The sequence below is a fragment of the Mobula hypostoma genome, chromosome 11, assembly GCF_963921235.1.
Source record: "Mobula hypostoma chromosome 11, sMobHyp1.1, whole genome shotgun sequence".
NCBI classification, from domain to species: Eukaryota; Metazoa; Chordata; class Chondrichthyes; order Myliobatiformes; family Myliobatidae; genus Mobula; species Mobula hypostoma.
In genome coordinates this window covers 92,715,272-92,738,161 of record NC_086107.1, presented here as the reverse complement: position 1 = coordinate 92,738,161, position 22,890 = coordinate 92,715,272, and the positions used below count along the sequence as shown (strand labels likewise).

General features: G+C 45.8%; 1 protein-coding gene across 1 annotated transcript in view; it reads right to left on the bottom strand.

The window, feature by feature from the left end:
- Window positions 1-12,796: 12,796 nt before the first annotated feature.
- The window catches only part of syt3 (synaptotagmin III), a 146,292-nt gene continuing 136,198 nt past the window's right edge, over window positions 12,797-22,890 (bottom strand). Inside the window, exon 9 of the mRNA XM_063062532.1 lies at window positions 12,797-20,175. The gene's annotated coding sequence lies outside the window, so the exon portion shown is untranslated. The remainder of the gene's footprint in view (window positions 20,176-22,890) is intronic.

Sequence of the window (22,890 nt, the reverse complement as noted above, 5' to 3'; positions counted from 1 at the left end):
TTCCTGCAAAGGCCTGCAAGAAAATGAATCTCATGGTGACATCTACATACATTGATAATAAATTTACTTTGAGCTTTATTCTACATTCTGTTATTATTTTTGCCTAGTACTGATGTTGTGAAATGAACTGAATGGGTGATTTTTCATTGCACCTTGGTATATGTGACAATAATAAAGCAATTCCCGGTTATTGGTGGTAGGAGCTGACTGTTTCACAGGTTTCCTGTGTGTTAAACCAAGGCCAAATAGAACGTGCAGTGTGGCTGGCTCCGCGGCTCAGCGGGAAGAGCCATATCCTCACAGTTACAGGGACATGGGTTCAATCCTGACCTCTGACTTGGGTTGCCAACTGTCCCGTATTTGCCGGGACATCCCGTATATTGGGCTAAATTGCTTTGTTCCGTACGGGACCACCCTTGTCCTGTATTTCTCCCGTTAAGGTAGAGCGTTCCTATGAAACCAGAGATGGCGTAAAGCAAAGAAGCAATTCCCATTAGTTTATATGGGAAAAATTTTTGAGCGTTCTCAGACCCAAAAAATAATCTACCAAATAACACATAAAACCTAAAATAACACTAACATATAGTGAAAGCAGGAATGATATGATAAATACACAGCCTATATAAGGCAGAAATAATGTATGTACAGTGTAGTTTCACTTAACAGAATCGGGAAGATTAAGCCAAAACCGATTTGTAGAAAAAAATCAGCACGTACACGTATGAACACGTCATGCGTGAGCACACAGGTGCCCCCGCAAGGATTCATGGTCATGGCAGTCTTTATCAGGGTAAACACAAGTGTCCCATATGAGTCCTGACGAAGGGTTCTGGCCCGAAACGTTGACTGATCATTTCCACAGATGCTGCCCGACCTGCTGAGTTCCTCCAGCGTGTTGTGAGTGTTGCAGTGTCCCGTGTTTGACTGCTACTTTTGTCCCTTATTTGGGAGTGAGAAAGTCGGCAACCCTACCTCTGACCTCTGACCTCAGGCCCTCTGCGTGGCACGTTCTCCTTGTGACTGTGTAAGTTTCCCCAGAGTGGCCCATTTTCCTCCCACATCCCACAAAGACGCGTGGGACGGTGAGCCAATTGGCCACTGTAAATTAAACCCAGTGAGTGGTTGACGTGTGGAATCTGGGCGGGGGGGGGGTTGGGGGTAGGGTTGATGGGAATGTAGGGAACATGTAGGTGACTCGTTGGGCCGAAGCCTGTTTTGGTGCTGTGTGACTGCACAGCAGTGTGCGCGTTATTCCCGTGACCTTCTCCCACTTGCTTTTGAGCAGACAGCGAGGATAAAGCGCTAGGGAAGGTCACGGAATGTGAGCATGTTTCATCGCTCTGACGGTGGCCCTGCCTGACAGATAACAATCAGCAACAGGCCCTGTGATTACTGTGCAATTTATCGGAGAATTGATCAGAATGGAAGCAGTCTCCACTGGCAACTGTCGCCATGGGAACCTCATTCCCAATGAGATTCCAGGCTGCTCTGGGGAGGGAAGCAGTGGTGTTACTTGGGCAAGGGTGGCCCAGTGCAGGACCTGGCAAGGTTAACCCTTTGAGAACTCCTCCATTAACCAGTCACCCACTGTGTGTGGATCCATAACTGGTCAATGTCACAGGGTCATGGGGTAGAACGTAGAACAGCACTGTACAAGAACAGGCCCTTAAGCCCACAATGTTGTGCCAAACTAATTAAATAATGGTAGAGTAGTGGCTAGTGTAACGCTTTACAGTGCTGGGTGTAAGATTGGGATTCAATTCCTGCTGCTTTCTGTAAGGAGTTTGTACATTCTTTCCATGACCATTTGGGTTTCCTCCATGTGCTCCTGTTTCCTCCCACATTCCAGAGACATGCAGGTTAGGGTTTGTAACCTGTGGGCTTGCTATGTTGGCACCAGAAGTGTGCTGACACTTGTGGGCTGCCCCCTGAACACCTTTAGACTGTGTCGGATCATTGGCACAAACAATGTATTTTCTGATGTTTCGATGGGCATGTGACAAAGCTAAACTTTAATATTCAATATTTAATGCAATCAAATGCCCAACTAAACTAATCCCTTCATAAAGTCCATATTTTTTCCATTCCCTGCACATTTGTCTGCCTATTTAAGAGCCTCTTGAACATCTCCATTGTATCTGCCTCCATCACTAACCCAGGCAATGTATCACAGCAGAGCCAAGTACGTCAGCTAAGAGAGTCATTACTGTTTAACAATGGCCCATTTTACACTAACCCTACACAAAACCGAGAATGTACAGCATAATACAGACCCTTCCCCCACAACATTGTGCTGACCCTTTAACCTGCCCTAAGATCAAACTAAACCTTCCTTCCCACATTGTTCTCCATTTTCCTTTCATCCATAACAATCCCTTAAACTATCTTCTTCTACCACCACCCCGAGCAGCATGTTCCATGCTCCAACCTCTGTGTAAATATCTGACATTCCCTATACTTCCCTTCTAATCATTTTAAAATTATGCCCCCTCTTATTAGCCATTCCTGCCCTGAAAAAATATCCCTGGCTATCCACTCCCTCTGTGCTTTTTATTATCTTGTACACCTCTATCAAGTCACCTCTCACCCTTCTTCACTCCAAAGAGAAAAGTCCTAGCTCTCTCAAACTATCCTCATAAGACATACTCTTACATAGAACATAGAACAGTACAGCACAGTACAGGCCCTTCGGCCTACAATGTTGTGCCGACCCTCAAACCCTGCCTCCCATATAACCCCCCCACCTTAAATTCCTCCATATACCTGTCTAGTAGTCTCTTAAACTTCACTAGTGCATCTGCCTCCACCACTGACTCAGGCAGTGCACTCCACGCACCAACCACTCTCTGAGTAAAAAACCTTCCTCTAATATCCCCCTTAAACTTCCCATCCCTTACCTTAAAGCCATGTCCTCTTGTATTGAGCAGTGGTGCCCTGGGGAAGAGGCGCTGGCTATCCACTCAATCTATTCCTCTTAATATCTTGTATACCTCTATCATGTCTCCTCTCATCCTCCTTCTCTCCAAAGAACAAAGCCCTAGCTCCTTTAATCTCTGATCATAATGCATACTCTCTAAACCAGTCAGCATCCTGGTAAATCTCCTCTGTACCCTTTCCAATGCTTCCACATCCTTCCTATAGTGGGACGACCAGAACTGGACACAGTACTCCAAGTGTGGCCTGACCAGAGTTTTATAGAGTTGCATCATTACCCCGGGGCCTTGAACACAATCCCCTGACTAATGAAGGTGTAGTTTTAAGGGATCTATGGACATTCCCATCATTTCCCCCCTCATCTGGATCCACCTATCACCTGCCAGCTCTTGCTCCACCCCTTCGTTATTTAAACTGGCTCTCTCCCCTTTGTCATTCAGTCCAGGTGGTGGGTTTTGACCCAAAGCGTTGACTGTCCAGTTCCCTCTATAGCTGCTGCCTGAACTGTTGATTTTCTCCAGCTTTTTTGAAGGTACGTCTAAGACCATCCTGTCAACCGTGGTCTCGCCCCAGTGTTCGGTGGATTGTTAAAGGGTTGGTCTCTCTGCTGTTTGACTCCACAAGAACTGCTCCCCCCTATAGCTTCTACCCCACATCCAGACACCAGGGGCAATTTACAGAGGCAACCTGGATGTCCTTGGAATGTGAGAGGAAACCTGAGCACCCAAAGGAACCCACATGGTCACTGGAAGAACGTGCATAGTCCACATAGACAGCACTGGAGATTGGGATTGTACCCGATCACTGGAGCTATGATGCAGTGGCTTTACCAGCTGTTAAATTTATTTTTGAATTTTAAATGTTTCTGGCTTGTAAAAATGGATGGTACAGATTGTTGTCCAGCCTCACAAGTTAAGGCTTTTGTTCAGTAGATAGTTTAGCCTCTCTGAGCCACAGGTTCACAGGCTCAGAGAGAATGCTAGAAATACTCAGCAAGTCAGGAAGCATCTGTGGAGACGGACATGTTGCTGGCATTTTACATCATCAATCCTTCATTAGAACTGGTGAAATGAGAACATTAATGTGCTTTAAGTTGAGGAGTGACAAGGTGGAGAAAACAGAGGGAATATCTGTGATAGGATGAGACCATTGCTGTCCTGGCTAAACACTAAAAGCGAGAGGAGACCCATCACAGAGGTTGAAACTGAATTCTGAGAACTCTCAGTGTGAACCTGCAAAACATAACCCCCCCCCACCCCACCACCCCTGCCGCTCAGAGAAGGTCAAGTTCGAAAAACGCAGCCAGGGTTGCAGACCCAGCCAGTTCCACCCTGAACACAGGCCTTCACGCTATTGAAGGCATCTTCAAAAAGATGGCATACATCATTAAGATCCTTCACCATCCAGGACAGGCTCTCTTCTCATTACTACCATCAGGGAGGAGGTCCTGGGGGGCAGACCATTACCTCGGCCACACATTCCAGTGCCAAGATAATATGCCCACCAAGTTTACAGAACAATTCAAGCAACAACAACAACACAACAAAGTAAACCCCTTTCCCCTCTCTCTCACACACAAACACGCACACACATGCACAAACGCATACACGTACGTGCACACACACACACACACATGCGCGCACACATATGCACACGCACACAGACACACACACACACAGACACACACACACACAGACACACGTACATGGACACACACACACACACACACACACACACACAGACACACATGCACACGTACATGGACACACACACACACACACACACACACGGTCCTTCATTGGACTCGCAGAGCCAGGAATTCGGCCTACAGGCCTCAATAAATTTTCAGGCTTGCAATGTATACTTTGGGCTTTAACCCCAGGACTTGTTGATGACAGAGCCAAACTGCGTTACTAAATGTGATCACAAATCTACAATACTTCCAATACAAGGTACACAAAATGCCGGAAGGACTCAGCAGGTCAGGCAGCATCTATGGGAGAGAATGCTTTGGGCCTCGACCCTTCATCAGGACTGGAAAGGAAGGAGGAAGCTGCCAGAATTAGAAGGTGGGGAGAGAGGACGGAGTACAGACTGGCAGGTGATGGGTAAAGGCGAGTGAAGGGGAAGCCAGGTGGATGGGGAAGGGGATGAAGTACGAAGCTTGGAGGTGACAGGTAGAAAAGGTAAAGGGCTGAAGAAGAAAGAATGTGATAGGTGAAGTGAGTGGACCATGGGAGAAAGGGGAGGAGGAGGGTCGCCAGTGGGAGGAGATAGGCAGGTGAGGAGAAGAGAAGGAGTAAGAAGGGAGCTGGAATTGAGAATGAAAAAAGAGGGAACGGGAAGGGTGGAGAAATTACTGGGTTAGAGAAGTCAATGCTCATGCCATCGGGCTGGAGTCTACCCAGTCAGAATATGAGTTGTTGTTCCTCCAGCCTGAGGAGGCCCTCATAGTGGCACTAGAGGAGGCCACAGGCCTCTGTTGAGAATACCGCCTCTCTGAAATGACACAGTAAACCACTTAATGCAACCACGGTGAGTGATTAAATGCTAGTGAATCGGAGCCGGTGGTGCTCGCCTCTCAGGTTTGGTATTGATCATTCAGGTCTTTGACATTCAATCATAAGCAGGAACCCATTCACTGGCCAAGAAATTGGACAACCAGAATGAAATCTTCCAGTCTGGGCAGCCTCTGGAGTAGGTGGGGGGGGGGGGGCGGGGGAGAACTGTCGATGCTTTGAATCAAAACCCTGGGTCACGACTGAGAGCGAGGAGGAGAGACGGCTGGTATGGAGAAGAGAGGGCGAGTGGTGAGACAGGGATCAGCGGGATTGGAGGATAAGGAGAAAAAGAAGATTTGCCCTTCTTTGTCACTTGTGTATTAAGACATGAACATACAGTGAAATGTGTTGATAACATCAATGACCGACACAATCCAAGGGCGTGCTGGATGGCAGCACGCAAGTGTCACCGTGCTTCCAGCACCAATATAGCATGCCCACAACTTATTAATGCTAACCCTTCTGTCTTTGGAATGTGGGAGGAAACTGTAGAAGAAGAAACCCGCAGGGAGAACGCACAAATTCCTTACAGGCAACGGCGGGAATTGAACCTGAGTTGCTGGTACCGTAAAGATATTGTGGCAACCCTTATTTCTGTTCATCTCTGTCTGACTCTCTCTCTTTCACCCTCTGTCTCCCACTCTCTATCTTCCTCTTACTCTGTCTCTCTCACACTGTCTCTTGCTCTCTCTCTTTCTTATATTGTCAGTCTCTCTCTCTTAGACTTTGTTTTTTTTCTCTCCATTCCACCGAATATCCACCTCTCTTGCTCGCTTTTTTTTAGCATGCGCCTGTTTCTCTCTCCCTCTGCCTCTTGTTGTGTTTTCACTGGCAGTTTCTGTTCTCTCCCCGTCCCTCTCTCTCCGGCTGATGAGGTACAATTCTCAGCCCTCCCTCCTGTAACGAAGCGAGGAACGAGAGACCATCAAACGGATGTCAATCATCACCAGTAGATCAATTTGTCATGCACACACCATGGACATCGGGCTGGCAGCTATCTGATTAAATCCAATCTACCACCTAAGGGATTCACAGAGAGACAATCTGCAATTTCTGGGGCCATTTTGACCTGTGCATTTTCATTCTTTTTAAAAATTCGGAACAGTGCACTTCATATAAACAGCGGTAAACTTCGGGCACAGCTGCGGGGCGGGGAGGTATATAGGAGGAGCCCCTCCGCCTTTCCACACTGCAATAAATCTCTGTACTTTGTGATCCTGGGCTCACTCAAAAGGATAACTTAAAAACATTACCCAGAGGCAACCTTTCAACCTGTAATGAAACCTCACTGGTGACAGGATTTCTTCAAACTAATTGCCCAGTCGATGCAGACTTTGAGACCGGTGGTTGAGGGAGAATCACTAAATTAACATCTCGAACTGATGCGAAGACAGGGGCTGATTCACGTCTTGGAAGGGCTTGTGGCAACAGGAGCGGGGAGGTTGAACTGAGCCAAAACCTAGAAGTTGCTGTTAAACATTGAGAGATGTGTCCATGTAGAGAGCGGCTGGTTAATAGGTTTTTCACGGCACCTTTCAGACTGTCCCGAAAACCTCTCTGAAGTCAGTCACTGTAGAAGGAAACACAAATGAGATCCCACACTCAGTGAGGTCTCAGTTAACGATTATCACCGAAAGTCTCAACAACTATCGCCCAGTTGCACTCACATCAACCGCAATGAAGTGCTTTGAGAGGTTAGTCATAGCCAGAATCAACTCCTGCCTAAGCAAGGACCTGAACCCCCTGCGCCTGGATCTCCTGGAAAATTGCAGTGCTTACATCAGACTGCTGTTTATTGATTACAGCTCAGCATTCAACGCAATCATATCCTCGATCCTAATCAACAAACTCCAAAACCCAGGCCTCTGTACCTCTCTCTTCAACTAGATGACAGTCAGTGTCGATTGGAAATTACGTCACTGCTCACGGACAGTCACCAATGGTGCATCTGAAGGGTGTGTGCTTAGCCCACTGCTCTACTCTCTCTAATCCCATGGCTATGTGGCTAGCCACAGCTCTAACACCATGTATAAATCTGCAGAAGACATAGCTATTGCTGGCAGAATTTCCGATGGTGACAAGGAGGTGTACAGAAGTGAGATCGATCAGTTGGTTACATGCTGTCGCAATAGCAGGTCCACAGCAGATGTCCTTTCAGTGGTTTTTCACTCAACCCTGGAACATCTGGACAGCAAAGGTGGATACATCAGGATGCTCTTTATTGACTACAACTTGGTATTCAATACTATCATCCCCTCAAAACAAATCAATAGGTTTTAAGACTTTGGCCTCAATACCTCCTTGTGCATTTAGATCCTTAGTTTCCTCACTTGTAGACCCCAGTCAGTTTGAATCAGCAACAACATCTCCTCCACAATCTTCATCAGCAAAGGTGCAGCACAGGGCTGTGTGCTTAGCCCCCTGCTCTACTCACTTTCTGACTGTGAGGCTAAGCACAGCTCCAATGCCATAGTTAAGTTTGCTGATGACACCACTGTCACTGGCCGAATCTTTGATGGTGAAGATCAGCATTTAGGTGGAAGATTGAAAATCTAGCTGAATGGTGCCTCAGCACCAGCCTCTCACTCATTACTGCCGATTATTGACTTCAGGGGGAAGGTGCAGGAGCTCCATGAGCCAGTCCTCATCAGGGGATCAGAGGTGGAGAGGATCAGCAGCTTTAAGTTCCTCGGTGTTATCATTTCAGAGGATCAGTCCCAGGTCCAGCATGTAAGAGCATTTACAAAGAAAGCTCATCAGCGTCCCTGCTTCCTTAGAGTTTGTGAAGATTCAGCAAGATGTCTAAAACTTTGACAAACTTCGATAGATGTGTGATTGAGAGTATGTTGACTGGTTTCGTTACAGCCTGGAATGAAAGCACCAATGCCCTTGAACGGGAGTCCAATAAAAGATAATGGATAAGGCCCAGCCCATCACAAGTAACGCCCTCATCACCATTGAACACATCTACATGAAGTGCTGTCGCAGGAAAGCAGCATCCATCATCATGGACCCCCACCACCCAGGCCATACTCTCCTCTCACTGCTGCCATCAGGAAGAAGGCAAAGGAGCATCAGGAACAGTTATTACCCCTCAACCATCAGACTCTTGAACTATTAGGGATAACTTCACTCATCCCACCACTGAACTGTTCCCTTAACCGATGGGTTCTACTCTTCATCTCATGTTATCAATAGGCAGTGTGGTTTGATGGGCCCATTCCTTGTCTGTATTGTTCCGCACTCCATGTTCTAGAAAACGGCCAGTCCACCCACTGTTTCATCGAGTGCCTTCACTCTATCTGCCACAAAAGATGGACTTTCCCAGAGGCCACCCATTTTAATTTACTTCCAGTTCCCATTCTGACAGGTCAGTCCACGGCCTCCCCCACTGTCATGATAAGGTCGCTGTTGGGTCGAAGGAGCAACATTTCATATTCTGTCTGAGTGGCCTCCAACCGAATGGCCTGAACGTCGACTTGTCTAACCTGGTGATCTCTCTCCCTCCCCCTCTCTCTTTTGCCATTCCCTGTTCCGGCTCCCCTCTTGCCACTCTCTTCTCCTTACCTGCCAACACCCCCCTCTGGTGCCCCTCCTTCCCTTTCTCCCACGTCCACTCTCCTCTCCTATCGCATTCCTTCTTCTTCAGCCCCTTACCTCATCTATCTATCATCTCCCAGGATCCCACTTTATCACCCACCCCCGCCACCATCCACCCTCTTTCCCCCTCACATGGTCTCACCTATCACCTGCCAGCTTGCACTCCTCCCCCACCCCGTCTTCTTATTCTGTCTCTTTCCCCTTTCTTGTCGGTCCTGACAAAGGGTCTTGGGCAAAAATTTCAGGTGTTTATTCTCCTCCATAGATGCTGCCCGGCCTGTTGAGTTCCTCCAGCGTTTTGTGTGAACTTCCTATTGGGCCCATTCTGGCTCTCATCAGCCCTGTGATCCTGAACTTACCGTCTCTCACGTGCCCATCAGCTCCCCCTATACCACTCTCCTCCACCATGGACAACTTACAGAGGACAGCGAACGTCTTTGGGATGTGGCACGAAACCAGAGCACCCGGTGCAAACAGAACCCAGCCACCGAGAGAGCATACAAGCCCCACAGGGACAGCAGCCAAAGTCAGGATCAGACCTGGGTCTCTGCAGCAGTTGGCCGGCAACAGCATGCACAGCATCGATATGCTGGTCCAGTGAGTGAGGCTGTATGACTCTCACTGGATTCTGACTGGCTGCAGCATCATCTCCATCAGATTTCTATGAGCCTATGAACACTATCTGACTATTTTTGCTCTCTTTTTCCGCTGCTTATTTAATTTTTAAAGATATATTCCTTATTGTAATTTATAGTATACGTTATGTAATGCTCCAGCTTTCAATAAAATCCAGGCTGATCTTCTACTTCAGCTCCATGAGACATGGGAGCAGAATTAGCCCATTGAGTCTGCTCCGCCATTCCATCAAGGCTGATCTATTAACCCTCGCAACCCCATTCTCCTCCCTTCTCCCCCGTAACCTTTGGCACTCTTACTAATCAAGAAACAACAAATTTCCCGATGTATGCCAGAGATAATAAACCTGATTGTGATTCTGGATTCACCATCCTCTGAGAGATGAAATCTCTCCCTATCTCATTCCTAAATTAATATATTACCAGTTGTCTCTCGTCCGACATCTACCATCACTTCTCCCCGCTGGAGATCTGAGACAAAATCCTCCTCACTTAAACCCTCCCCACTCACAGCAAATAATTATGGACGGCGCCAGATTTGACAGACAGCCATGGGCACCAGTGGTGACAATGTCCTGGGGGATGACAGCGTGAAAGTGCCTGACTCACAGCCAATGACTGAAGGTGCTTGAACCCAGTAATAGGGCAGATGATTTCAGTAATGCCTTGTAATGATACACTTACAGATTGACACTGGTCCCCAACTTCAGTCCTAAGGCTCCTTGTCTCATCAGCCGATGACACAAAGCTGGGTGGCAGTGTGAAATGTGAGGAGGATGTTATGAGAATGCAGGGTGACTTGGACAGGCTGGGTGAGTGGGTAGATGCATGGCAGATGCAGTTTAATGTGGATAAATGTGAGGTTATCCACTTTGGTTGGAAGAACAGGAAGGCAGATTATTATCTAAATGGAGTCAAGTTAGGAAAAGAGGGAGCACAACGAGATCTAGGTGTTCTCGTACATCAATCACTGAAAGCAAGCATGCAAGTACAGCAGGCAGTGAAGAAAGCTAATGACATGCTGGCCTTCATAACAAGGGGAATTGAGTATAAGAGCAAAGAGGTCCTTCTGCAGCTGTACAGGGCCCTGGTGAGACCACACCTGGAGTACTGTGTGCAGTTTTGGTCTCCAAATTTGAGGAAGTGCAGCGTAGGTTCACAAGGTTAATTCCCGGGATGGCGGGACTATCATATGTTGAAAGATTGGAGCGACTGGGCTTGTATACTCTGGAATTTAGAAGGCTGAGAGGGGATCTTATTGAAACATATAAGATTATTAAGGGATTGGACACGCTGGAGGCAGGAAGCATGTTCCCGCTGATGGGTGAGTCCAGAACCGGAGGCCACAGTTTAAGAATTAGGGGTAGGCCATTTAGAACGGAGTTGAGGAAAAACTTTTTCACCCAGAGAGTGGTGGATATATGGACTGCTCTGCCCCAGAAGGCTGTGGAGGCCAAGTCTCCGGATGCTTTCAAAAAAGAGATGGATAGAGCTCTTAAAAATAGCGGAATCAAAGGTTATGGGGATAAGGCAGGAACTGGATACTGATTGTGGATGATCAGCCATGATCACACAGCGAATGGCGGTGCTGGCTCGAAGGGTCGAATGGCCTACTCCTGCACCTATTGTCTATTGACAGTGAACCAATGGCTCTCAATGGCTCTCTTTGTCATTCCTTTGACAACTTGTCCCTCCCTACTGATCTCCCTCCTGGCACTTACCCCTGCAAGTGTAACAAGTTCTACACTTGCAACTACACTTCCTCCCTCTCTACCATTCAGGGCCCCAGTTTTTCCAGGTGAGGTGACACTTCTGCGAGTCTTTCGAGGTTATCTACTGTGTCCAGTGTTCCTGCAGTGGCTTGCCCTATATCAGTGAAACTGATGTAGATTGGAGGACCACATCATCAAGTACCTTTGTTCTATCCCCCACAAAAAGCAGGATTTCCTAGTGGCCACCTGTTTCAATTTGTCTTCCCATTCCCATTCTGGCATGTTGGACCACACTTTCCTTTATTTCCATGATGAGGTCATGTTGGATGAGCAACACCTCAGTGATATAGGTCTTGGTGATATAGAGGAGGCCACAGGATAGTAAAGATGACAATGATGGATTCACATAGTGAATGGTTTGTAAAGCATAGAGTTATAATGCCCTGGTTAAGATTTCTATTGCTATGCTGTAGGTATTTCATTTTAGCAGTTTTATGCAAAAGCTGTGTGACCTCTGGTAGAATGTTTCGGTTCTGCCTAAAGACAAGAAGCCCTGTCGTTCAACTCAGGAGTGTTGTGCCAGCCTGCCAGGATGGTGGGATCCGGAGAAAGTTCTAGAGGGAGCAGGGAGGAGAGAAATTTGTGGCGGGCAGTAGTCTGGTGGGAGCTGCGGAGTGGGGCACAAGGGAAGATGCTACAGAATGCCGTTGGAAGGAGAGTTCCCGTTGCAAGAGGTGCTTTGTGCAGATGAGGAGGAAGGGCCAATACTCCCGAGAGAGAGCCAATTTGCTTGAGACGGAGTTTGAAGGAAGTTTGGACTGCGGTGAGTGCTTTCACCCAGACCGCGGTCTTGGCGCCATGGGTGACGGTTATACCCAGCTTTGGAAGAAATGAGCTCCAATGGTCATTTGCACCTTTAGACTGGTCTAACTGTAATAGGCTCTCTTATTTTGTTTTCTTCTTTCTTTTAATAACTGTTGATAAAGCAGAAATTAGTAAATGTACTTTCTTTATAATTTTATGTGGTGATTGATCTGTCATTTCTGGGCTACTGAGAACTGTACACAAGCAGTATTTACACAGCATTCACTCAAATCGAGGTTTCTTAAATCGGAACATCACGACGTTCCTGTCTGGTTGAAACCCAAATCATACCAACCCTCGACATATTATTTATGAAAGGTGGCCTTCTCGCTGTTGAGTCATGTGGCTGTTGGCAGAGTTAGCTGACGAGCCGAGTTTGTATAGGAGCCCAGTGAGAAGGTTACAGAGCCTTATCACACTTACATACAATGCATAGCCTTAGTGAGAGAGAGAGAGAGAGAGAGAGAGAGACTTCAACATAAGTCATGAATGTTTTATTTAACAGTTCAGCCACAGTGTGCGCGGAATTAACACAACCAGTTCAAATAAAAGGGAAAATAATTACATTTATTTCTTCTGCATTTATGGCTTTGAGTGTATGTGTGTGTGATTTTTTGGATACGTATATTTTGACACAGACTGGAAAACGTCCCACAAACAGTCACTATGGATGAATTCGATTTACGAGGTTGGATTTGAGATTTTGTTTTCTTCCCCCGCTTCCCCTCTGCGCTAAAGAAACAAATAACTCCTTGCCTCTGCATGCCACTTGACAAGACACCACATGCAAAAATGGAGAAGGGTAAACTTGGTTCCCCACCCTCGTCCCAACCCGTCGGTAACATCAGGCAAACCTCACTGTAAGAGAACATGAAGACCTGGTGCCAATCAGTGGCTTGGGCTTCTGTCACCGAGTTTGATAGTGCTAGTCCATAACAGGTGCTGATGGGTGTCTCTCAATATCCTGTCAACCGACCCTTCCAACTGTCCGATTATTCCCTAGTTGCCCAGACCTCCACGCTCCATGTAAAAACAGCTACTTGCATTTACATAGCGGAGTTCAGCACATCTCAAAGAGCTGCTGATTTATGTATGATCACCCTCATACCACAGGGCATTAGAAATCCCGCAAGATCCCAAGATTAGCCACAGACAAGTGACTAGCTAAGCTGGTTCAGTGGTGTTAAGGGGTGTCTGTTGGGTAGGCTATGAGAAAGGCTCCCCTTATATTCTTATCCAAATTTCTCTTAAAAGTTGAAATCGACTCCGCATCAACCTCTTCTGCTGGTGGTTTGTACCACACTCTCACTAGCCTGAGTGAAGAAGTTCTTCCTCATGTTCCCCGTAAGCATTTCAACTTTCACCCTTAACCCATGACCTCTAGTTCTAGCCTCACACAACCTCAGTTGAAACAACCAACTTGAATTTACCTTATCTATACCCCTCATAATAGCATAGAATACTGGGATTTGTAAATCATCGAATTACAATTGCACAAGTTACAATACAATGTTATTCATAAGACCACACCAACAGGGAATTGTGGGTGGTTTTGGCTGGAGGGGAGCACAGAAGATTCATAAGAACGTTTTTAGACAGAAGAACTAAAGTTCTAAGGATAGTCGGGAACTTTACAAAGAGCGATGCAAAATGTCACTCCACAAACATGAAAAGAACTGCTGATATTGGAAATCCGAGCAACCCACTCAAAATGCTGGAGGGATTCAACAGGCCAGACAGCAACTATGGAAAAAAGCACAGTTGACGTTTCGGGCCAAAACCCTTTGGCAGCACTGGAGAAAAAATGTTGAGGAGTAGATTAGAAAGGTGGTGGGGGGGTGGGGGAGAGAAACACCTCCTCCCCACCTTTCAAATCTACTCAGCATTTTTTTCTCCAGTCCTGCTGAAGGATTTCAGCCTGAAACATCGACTGCTTTTTTTCCATAGATGCTGCCTGGCCTCCAGCATTTTTTGTGTGTCGCTCAAAATGTCACTCCACTCTTTAAGAAGGGAGGTAGGCAGAAAAAGGAAATAACAGGCCAGTTGGCCTGACTTCAGTGGTCGAGAAGATGTTGGAGTTCATTATCAAGGATAAGGTTTCAGGGTACATAGGGGCACATAATAAATTGCCTTATGAGGAGTCGATTGGAATTTTTTGAGGAAATAACAGGCGGGATGGAAAATGGAGAGTCAGTGGATGTTCTTTACTTAGACTTTCAGAAGGCTTTTGACATGTTTAGAAGAATGAGTGGAGATTTCATTGAAAGCTATCAAATATTGAAAGGCCTAGACAGAGTGGACGTGGAGAGGATGCTTCCTTGAGTGGGGGTCTCTAGGACCAGACTGCATAGCCTCAGAATAGAGGGACATCCATTTAGAACACAGATGAGGAGAGAAGGAATTTCTTTAGTCATAAGGTAGTGAATCTGTGGAATTCATTGCCACAGATGGCTGTGGAGGCCAAGTCATTGGGTATATTTAAAGCGGAGGTTGATAGGTTGTTGATTAGTTGGGGAATCAAAGATTATGGGTAGAAGGCAGGAAAATGGGGTTGAGAAGGATAATAAATCAGCCATGATGGAATGGCAAAGAAGACTTGATGTGCCAAATGGCCTGATTCTGCTCCTATGTCTTATGGTCTTATAGATCCATGGGACACACTGCCAACATTGGTGGTAGAGGCAGATTAATTAGGGACATTTAATAAACTCTTAAATAAGCTAAAAGGGAGGGCTCTGTGGGAGGGTAGGGTTAGATTGATCTAGAAGTAGATGAAAGGGTTGGCAGAACATTGTGGGCCAAAGGGCTTCTACTGTTCTGTATATGTTCTATGATCTGCTTCACCTGCTGTATAGGAGGCTGAGTGACCTTCTCAAGGTTTATAAAATCACAGGGAGCATAGATAAAATGAATAGTTATATTGCTTCCCTCAGGGTAGGGGACTCTGAAATTAGGGAGTGTAGGTTTAAGGTGAGAAAGAAATATTTAAAACATTTTTAAATCTTTCCCCTCTCACCTTAAACTTAGGGAGTGGGTGGTATATAGAACATGGAACATTACAGTTCAGGACGGGCCACTCGATACAGAACGTTGTGCTGAACCAGTTAATAAGCAAATTAAAAACACCAAAACACTAATCCCTCCTACCTACACCAAGTCAATCTCCCTCCATCTTCCCTACATCCATGTGCCTAGCCAAACATTTCTTAAAAGCCTCTAATGTGTGTTGCCTCTACCACCATACCAGACAGTGCATCCACCACTTTCCGAGTAAAAAAAATTACCCCTCATATCTCCCTCTCACCTTCAGTGCCCTCTGATACTAGACATTTCAACCCTGGAAATCAGATATTCCCTGTCCACTCTATCTATGTCTCTCATAATGTTAGAGTAGACAGTGAAAGTAGCAGAGATGGATACATTTATAACATTTAAGAGACATTTAGACAGGTACATGGGTAGGAAAAGACACGGACCAAACATAGGTCAATGAGACTTGACTTTTGCAGGGTTTTGATCTTAAATGTTCTCATTGACTGAAAAACCACTGATCTCTGCTCAAATCTGTTGGAATTTTGAGGAAATAACAGGTGGGATGGAAAATGGAGAGTCAGTGGATGTTCTTTACTTGGAGTTTCAGAAGGCTTTTGACATGTTTAGAAGAATGAGGGGACATCTCATTGAAAGCTATCAAATATTGAAAGGCCTGGATAGAGTGGATGTGGAGAGGATGCTTCCTTGAGTGGGAGTCTCTAGGACCAGACTGTATAGCCTTAGAATTCCAATGGTGTTTCTTCCAAACCATTCAATACCTTCCCACAGGAGACCTCTCAGTCTCTTGAAACTTGGCCAACATTCCACTAGATCATGGGCGACCTTTACTTTACTTCTAGTTCTTTACTTTGCCAACTAAAATCCTTGGCAGGACAATTCTGTATTGATCCCTGGACAGCTGAGGGACTTGGAGATCCTTAGTCTTTTTCAACACTTGGTTCTGAGCAGGCTGGCAGACATTATAAGGTTACGCCCTGATGTTATGGAAGTGCTGTCTCTCCATCTACTTCATCAAATCCTTTAATCCTATTAAAGAAGCTAATCAGATCATCCCTCGATCTTCCATATTTGAGAGAATGAAAGTCTCGGCTGTGCAGGCTGTTGATATAATACAATGCATCTCCTCTCAGTAGCAGGCAGCTAAGCACATCACACTCCCTCAGCCTTGCCAGGATAGTCTGTATCCTTCTGATAGGTTTCAGTGACTTCTACGCTTATCTACTATTTTCCCCACTCATCCAAGTTCCCCAGTTTCTCAACATTTGACAAACACTTTGATCTAACTTCCGTACGTGCACAATTCCTCGCACTGAGCCATTGCCTGCCTGCATGCCCCTAACCCTGCAGTGTCCCCCGTCACTTTCTGACCCCGCCATCAGCAAACTGACACTCACACTTGGTTCTTTGAACTAGGCTTGTTCATATGTCTAAGGCTTTAGTGTGGATGCCTGGATAAGTCACTATTACATCCTGCCAATGCAATCCATTCTCGTGTATGACAGCAAACTGCTGGAGGAACTCAGCAGATCAGGCAGTATCTGTGGAGTGAGATAGAAACCATCATACTACATAATACTAGGAAGGGCAGAAGGCTGGTTGACTGGCAGAAGGCAAAGAGTGGGAATAAAAGAGGCTTTTTCTGATTGGCTACTGGCAACATTGGTGTTCTGCGGATCAGTGTTGGGTCAATTTTCATGCTGTATGTCAATGATTTGGACGATGGAATTGATGGTTATTTATAGATGATGCAAAGACAGGTGGAGGACAGGCAAGTCTTCCACCGATCTCTTAAATTTAAACAATTTCTCTCAAAAGATAATTGGCAGGTCAGCTTTTTTGAACTACGCTCCTAAACTGTGGAATTCAATACCTAAACTATAAAGGATGCAGACTCAGTTGACACAGCTAAACACCAGCTCAAATCTTATTTACTTAACCTACTTTTCATGAGCATCTTTTTGTCCTTTATTTTCATTTTTTTTTAAATTTTGCACTTTTATGCCATTGTAAAGCTCTTTGAACTACATTGTGTCTGAAAAGTACTCTATAAATAAAGAAATCATTGTTATGCATGTACAGTCCATTTTCCTCCACAGATGCTGCCTGATCTGCTGAGCTCCTCCAGCAGTTTTGTTTTTTTTTGCTCCAGATTCCCACACCTGCAATCTCTTGTGTCTCGACCTCCTCCATGACCGCCCATCTACGCAAATAGTTCAGCTCCAATTCCATGGACTCCCACTTTTGTTAAACTTTCTGTGTGGAGCTTTAATGCCTGTTTTTTGGAAGTCTGGATGAATATAATTGACTGATGATCCCTTGTCCATGTATCTTAGAACACAGGACATAGAACAATATGGCACTGAAACAGGCCCTTCAGCCCACAATTTTGGTGCTAAACACAGTGCCAAATTAAACTGAATTTCTTCTGCTTGCGCATGATCCATATCCCTCCGTTCCCTTGTATTCATGTGTCTAACAGCCTCTTAAATGCCACTGTTACATCTGCCTCCACCACCGCCCCTGGCAGCATGTTCCCCACACCCACCACTCTCTGTGTAAAGAAAATCCTGAACTCAAACCACTGACTATTTCCATTCACTGAACAGCACAGGGTGAGGACAGAATCTTTGCTGAGGACATTTCACATTTGACAGTGGGACTTCAGCTGAGAGTTCCTGAGGACATTCCCAGTGCACATGCTCGAAATGGGAAGGTCCTCCCTGTCTCAACTATCAGACCTCTACCTTCAGGAGAAAATTAGGACTGGGAGCAGGAACTGGTCACTCAGCTGACCGAAACTCCTTCAGTATGATTTAGACTGAGCTAATCTAGCCTCAACAATTTTGTAACCAAAACCGAGACTCCCCTATAACACAAAATCCTGTGGTTCTCAACCTTGAACCCCTGAAAGCATTTACAGATTTTTCAGGAAAAGAAAGAGGAACAATTCTGACCTCCTCCATGTCCAACCCCATATTCCAGAGGGAAACCGAAGAACTCTTCCTTGTGCCAGTGCTGTGTTTCCAAGTTTATCCCATCAGCGTCAATGGCCCCGAGTTTAAGAGGCAGAGGATTATTAGCGACAGTAGTCTGCCACAGTGCTGCCAATTAGAGGATAAAGGGGCCATCTTTTCCTGGATATATAATCTCCGTGCAGGATGGAGAATGATAGAGTTATCCATCCCCACACGGACATCATTCAGAATTGTCACAAGTGTGGAACATGGATGCACAACCTCCTGCCTCAGGGCTAAACATATTGGTACCTGAACCAGAACTGGCCTGCAGGTAGCTGTGTGGTTCGTCTCTGGATTACACAGATGAGCCCTTGATTGAGCTATTCCAGAAGATACTTTGAAATGCATTGGGTGAGTTACCAATCCCCATTTTCTCCTGAATGTTCCCATACTACTCATTGGTCCCAGAATGTCTCTGTTTCACAGGGCAAAGGAGGTCCAGCTTGGGACTAGGTTTTGAAGTCAGACATTCCTACTTCCAGGTCCAATTTCACAACCAAACCGGAGGAAGAAAAGTGAGGGATTGAGAAACTATTGCCCCGTCACCACGGATGCAAAGGGTGGGACGAGAGAGGGGAACATTTCATCCCATTGGATATGAGCTGTCAATATCAGAGCCAGGTGAAGATCTAGTGACGACTTGCATGAGGCAACTCAGTCCATGTTTGGGTTTAGGGGAAAGAAAGTTCTGTCCGAGAGGTGAACTCCTAGATGCATGAAGTGGACCCTTGAGATTGCATCCATTGACAACCATTCTCGAGAGTCAACAAACCTCCCCAAGGATGGGAAACAGAAACATTGCCCTATTTACAAAACATTGTTTACCTGTTCCCAAGAATCAACTGGACAGCCTTCTTAAACATCAACATTCATCCCAAAGGCTCTGACCAAGAGACGAAGGGCATTGAGCAAGGAGAGGTAGGAAAACTCCTTGCCCCTGTGTAGAGTCAGCAGTAAGTTTAACCTCTCTTTTTGGGTGGGAAATGACACGTTATGAGGTGGATCATTGCTCTTAAACCCCCCTTTCCCAGAGGCACTCACCCATGGCTTCAATTGAGAGCAAAAAGTCGGCAGGTAGAAATGTGAAATCACTGGTTCTCCTGACCGTCAGTTGACTGAAGGGTGGCACAAGTTAAACTTACGTCCCTCCCAATTCCTCCCACCTCTAGATCTGAAACCTGGTGCTAAACGTAAAGCAAGGCTGCTCTGAGGTCAGTTGGAACAGTCAGAGAGTTCCTCCAAAATCCGAGTTGAGAAGCAAATCCAGGGGCCTTCTCCAGCAGGTGGGAATTTTCAGGAAAAGTTGACTCAGTGGGAATACTGGAAATAGGGTCCGGTGGAGGCAATAGTTTCCCACTGACATATAATGCATCCAAGGCACACACATCCACGACATGGTGAAACATGCGTTTGAAGTGGAATTTCTCTTTGCTGCTCAGAACCGTTTCCGCCGATGTGTCTCTCGAAACCTTCCACTTGGCTCTGGCTAAACGCCCCTCGAGTCTATAGAGGAAGAGCCGCAGCTCAGTCAGAGGCTCGCCTCAGGTGCGCCAACGCAAGTGGTATGAACCTTGGGTGAACCCGCGAGCCTCGCCTTCAACGTCCACCTCTCTCTTGCTCGCTCGACTGAGCATCAGTGTCTCAGCAGGCTACAGTGGTGGTGGTGGGAGGGGGGGCGCGAATGGCTTCAATCCCTCTTCCCCTCTTTTTCCCCATTCTCCCTCTCTCTTTCTCTTTCGTGGTGAAGGATTTACAAACTGAAGAAAAGAAAAAATAGCACTGTTGTCTTCTCATGTCCCTGTGAGAGAGAGGGTGAGATAAAGACAAAACAAGTGATGCGTGTTTATTTACTGTACTTATATTTAATTATGAGATATAGCACAGAACAGGCCCTTACGGCCTTTCCAGTTGTGCCACCCTCCAACCCGCTAGACTAATCACAGGAGAATTTACAATGACCTATTAACCTCCTAACTGGTATATCTTTGGACTGTGGAGGAAACCAAAGCATTCGGAGGAAGCCCTCACGCACATGGGAAGGAAAGTACAAACTTGCCAGAATTGAACTCCAAACTCCGAGGCCCTGAGCTGTAACAGCACAACGCTACCTTGGCACCCATGGTGAAGTGAAGATATTCACTTTGTTTTGTGGTAGCGTAGCGGCTAGTGTAACTCCTGACAGTGCCAATCCCTGCTGCTTTCCGTGAAGAATTTATATGTTCTTCCTGTGGCCACGCGTGTTTTCTCCGGGTGCTCCTGTTTCCTCCCACATTCCCAAAACATTTGGGTTAGTAGGCTGTGGGCATGCTATGTTGGCACATTTGTGGGCTGCCTCCCTCCCCATGCCAGCATATCCTCAGTCTGTGTTGGTCATTGACACAAACGAGAGATTTCACTGTATGCTTCGATCTTTCCGTTTACATGTGATAAATAAAGCTAAAGATAATCTTGCTCTTAATCCTAATCATTGGATTATTGACACCCTAACTGTCGTATGAAACATATTGGAGACATTGGCCCTTGCTCTGTCTGAAGTGCTCTCCTTGACTCCCTCACTGAACTTTCCAAACACAAGAGATTTTGCAGATGCTGGAAATCTAGAGCAACGTCACAAAATGCTGGAGGAACTCAGCAGGTCAGGCTGCATCTATGGAGGGGAATAAACAGTCAACATTTCCGGCCAAGAGCCTTTCATTGGGAGGGGAAAGAAACCAGAATAACTTCCCCCCACTTTCTTATTCTGGCTTCTTCCCCCTTCTTTTTCAGTGCTGATGAAAGTTACAGAGAGCTGTAAAATTAGCCAGCTCTGTCATGGGCACTAGCCTCCGTAGTATCCAGGTCATCTTCAAGGAGCGGAGCCTCAGAAAGGCAGTGTCCATCATTAAGGGCCTCCACCACCCAGGACATGCCCTCAACTCATTGTTATCGTCAGGAAGGAGGTACAGAAGCATGAAGGCACACACTCAATGATTCAGGAACTGCTTCTTCTCCTCTGCCATCCAATTTGGGAATGGACATTGAACCCATGAACACTACCTCATTATTTTTTTACTTCCTATTTTTGCACTACTTACTTAATTTAACTATTATATATTCTTACTGCAATTCACAGCTTTCTTTATCTCTCTGTCATATATTGCATTGTACTGATGCTGCTAAGTTAACAAATTCCACGATATATATTAAACAGGATTCCAATTCTGGTTCTGATGTCTCGGACGGAAACATTGACTATTTATTCCTCCAGTTCTTTGTGTATCGCAGCACCTATGTTACTTTGAATCTCCCTCTGACTCAGTCCGTCCTCATCATGGCCTTTATCCCCTGGTAGACCTCACATGCCCATGCACCTTATTGTCTGAATTCTCCCTGAAACTGTAACACTTTATTCTGCATTCCACTATTGTTTTATCTTGAACTACCTCACTGCAATGATGTAATGAATGATCTGCATGGATGACATGCAAAACAAAGTCTTTTTCATTGTATCTCAGTTCATGTAACAATAATAAACCAATTTGCCAAGTTACTAGCTTCTCTCTCTTGAAACACTGCTCTGTTTATAAAGCATAGAACACTACAGCAGAGTACGGGCACCCTCAGCCCATGATGTTGTGCCAACCTTTTAACCTGCTCTAAGATCAATTTAACCATTTCCTCCTACATAGTCCTCCATTTTTCTATTGTCCATGTGCCTACCCAAGAGTTTCTTAAATGCCCCTAATATATCTGTTTCTAGCACCACCCCTGGCAGGGTGTCCATGCACCCACCACTCTGTGTAAAACACTTAGCTCTGGCTTCTCCCTTATACTTCCCTCCTATCACCCCAAAATTACAAATCAGAATCAGATTTAAAATCACCGGCCTATGTCATGAAATTTGTTAACTTGACAGCAGCAGTACAATTCAATACATATTAGCCATTTTATTAGTCGTTTCTGTCCTGGGAAAAAGTCTCTGGCTATCTAATCAATCTCGGCCTCTTGCCATTTTGTACACCTCTATCAAGTCACCTCTTATCCTCCCCCAAAGAGAAAAGCTCTAGTTTGCGCAACCTATTCTCACAAGACATGCTCTCTAATCCAGACAGCATCCTGGTAGATAGAAACATAGAAAACCTACAGCACAATACAGGCCCTTCAGCCCACAATGCTGTGCCGAGCATGTATTTACTTCAGAAATTACATAGGATTACCAATAGTCCTCTATTTTTCTTAGCTCCATGTACCTGTCCAGGAGTCTCTTAAAAGACCCTATCACATCCGCCTCCACCACCGTCGCCGGCAGCCCATTCCACACACTCACCACTCTCTGCGTAAAAAACCTACCCCTGACATCTCCTCTGTACTTACTTCCAAGCACCTTAAAACTGTACCCTCTCGTGTCAGCCATTTCAGCCCTGAGAAAAAGCCTCTGACTATCTACACGATCATTGCCTCTCATCATCTTATACACATAAATCTCCTCTGCATCCTCTCTAAAGTTTCCACACCCTTCCTATAATGAGGTGAT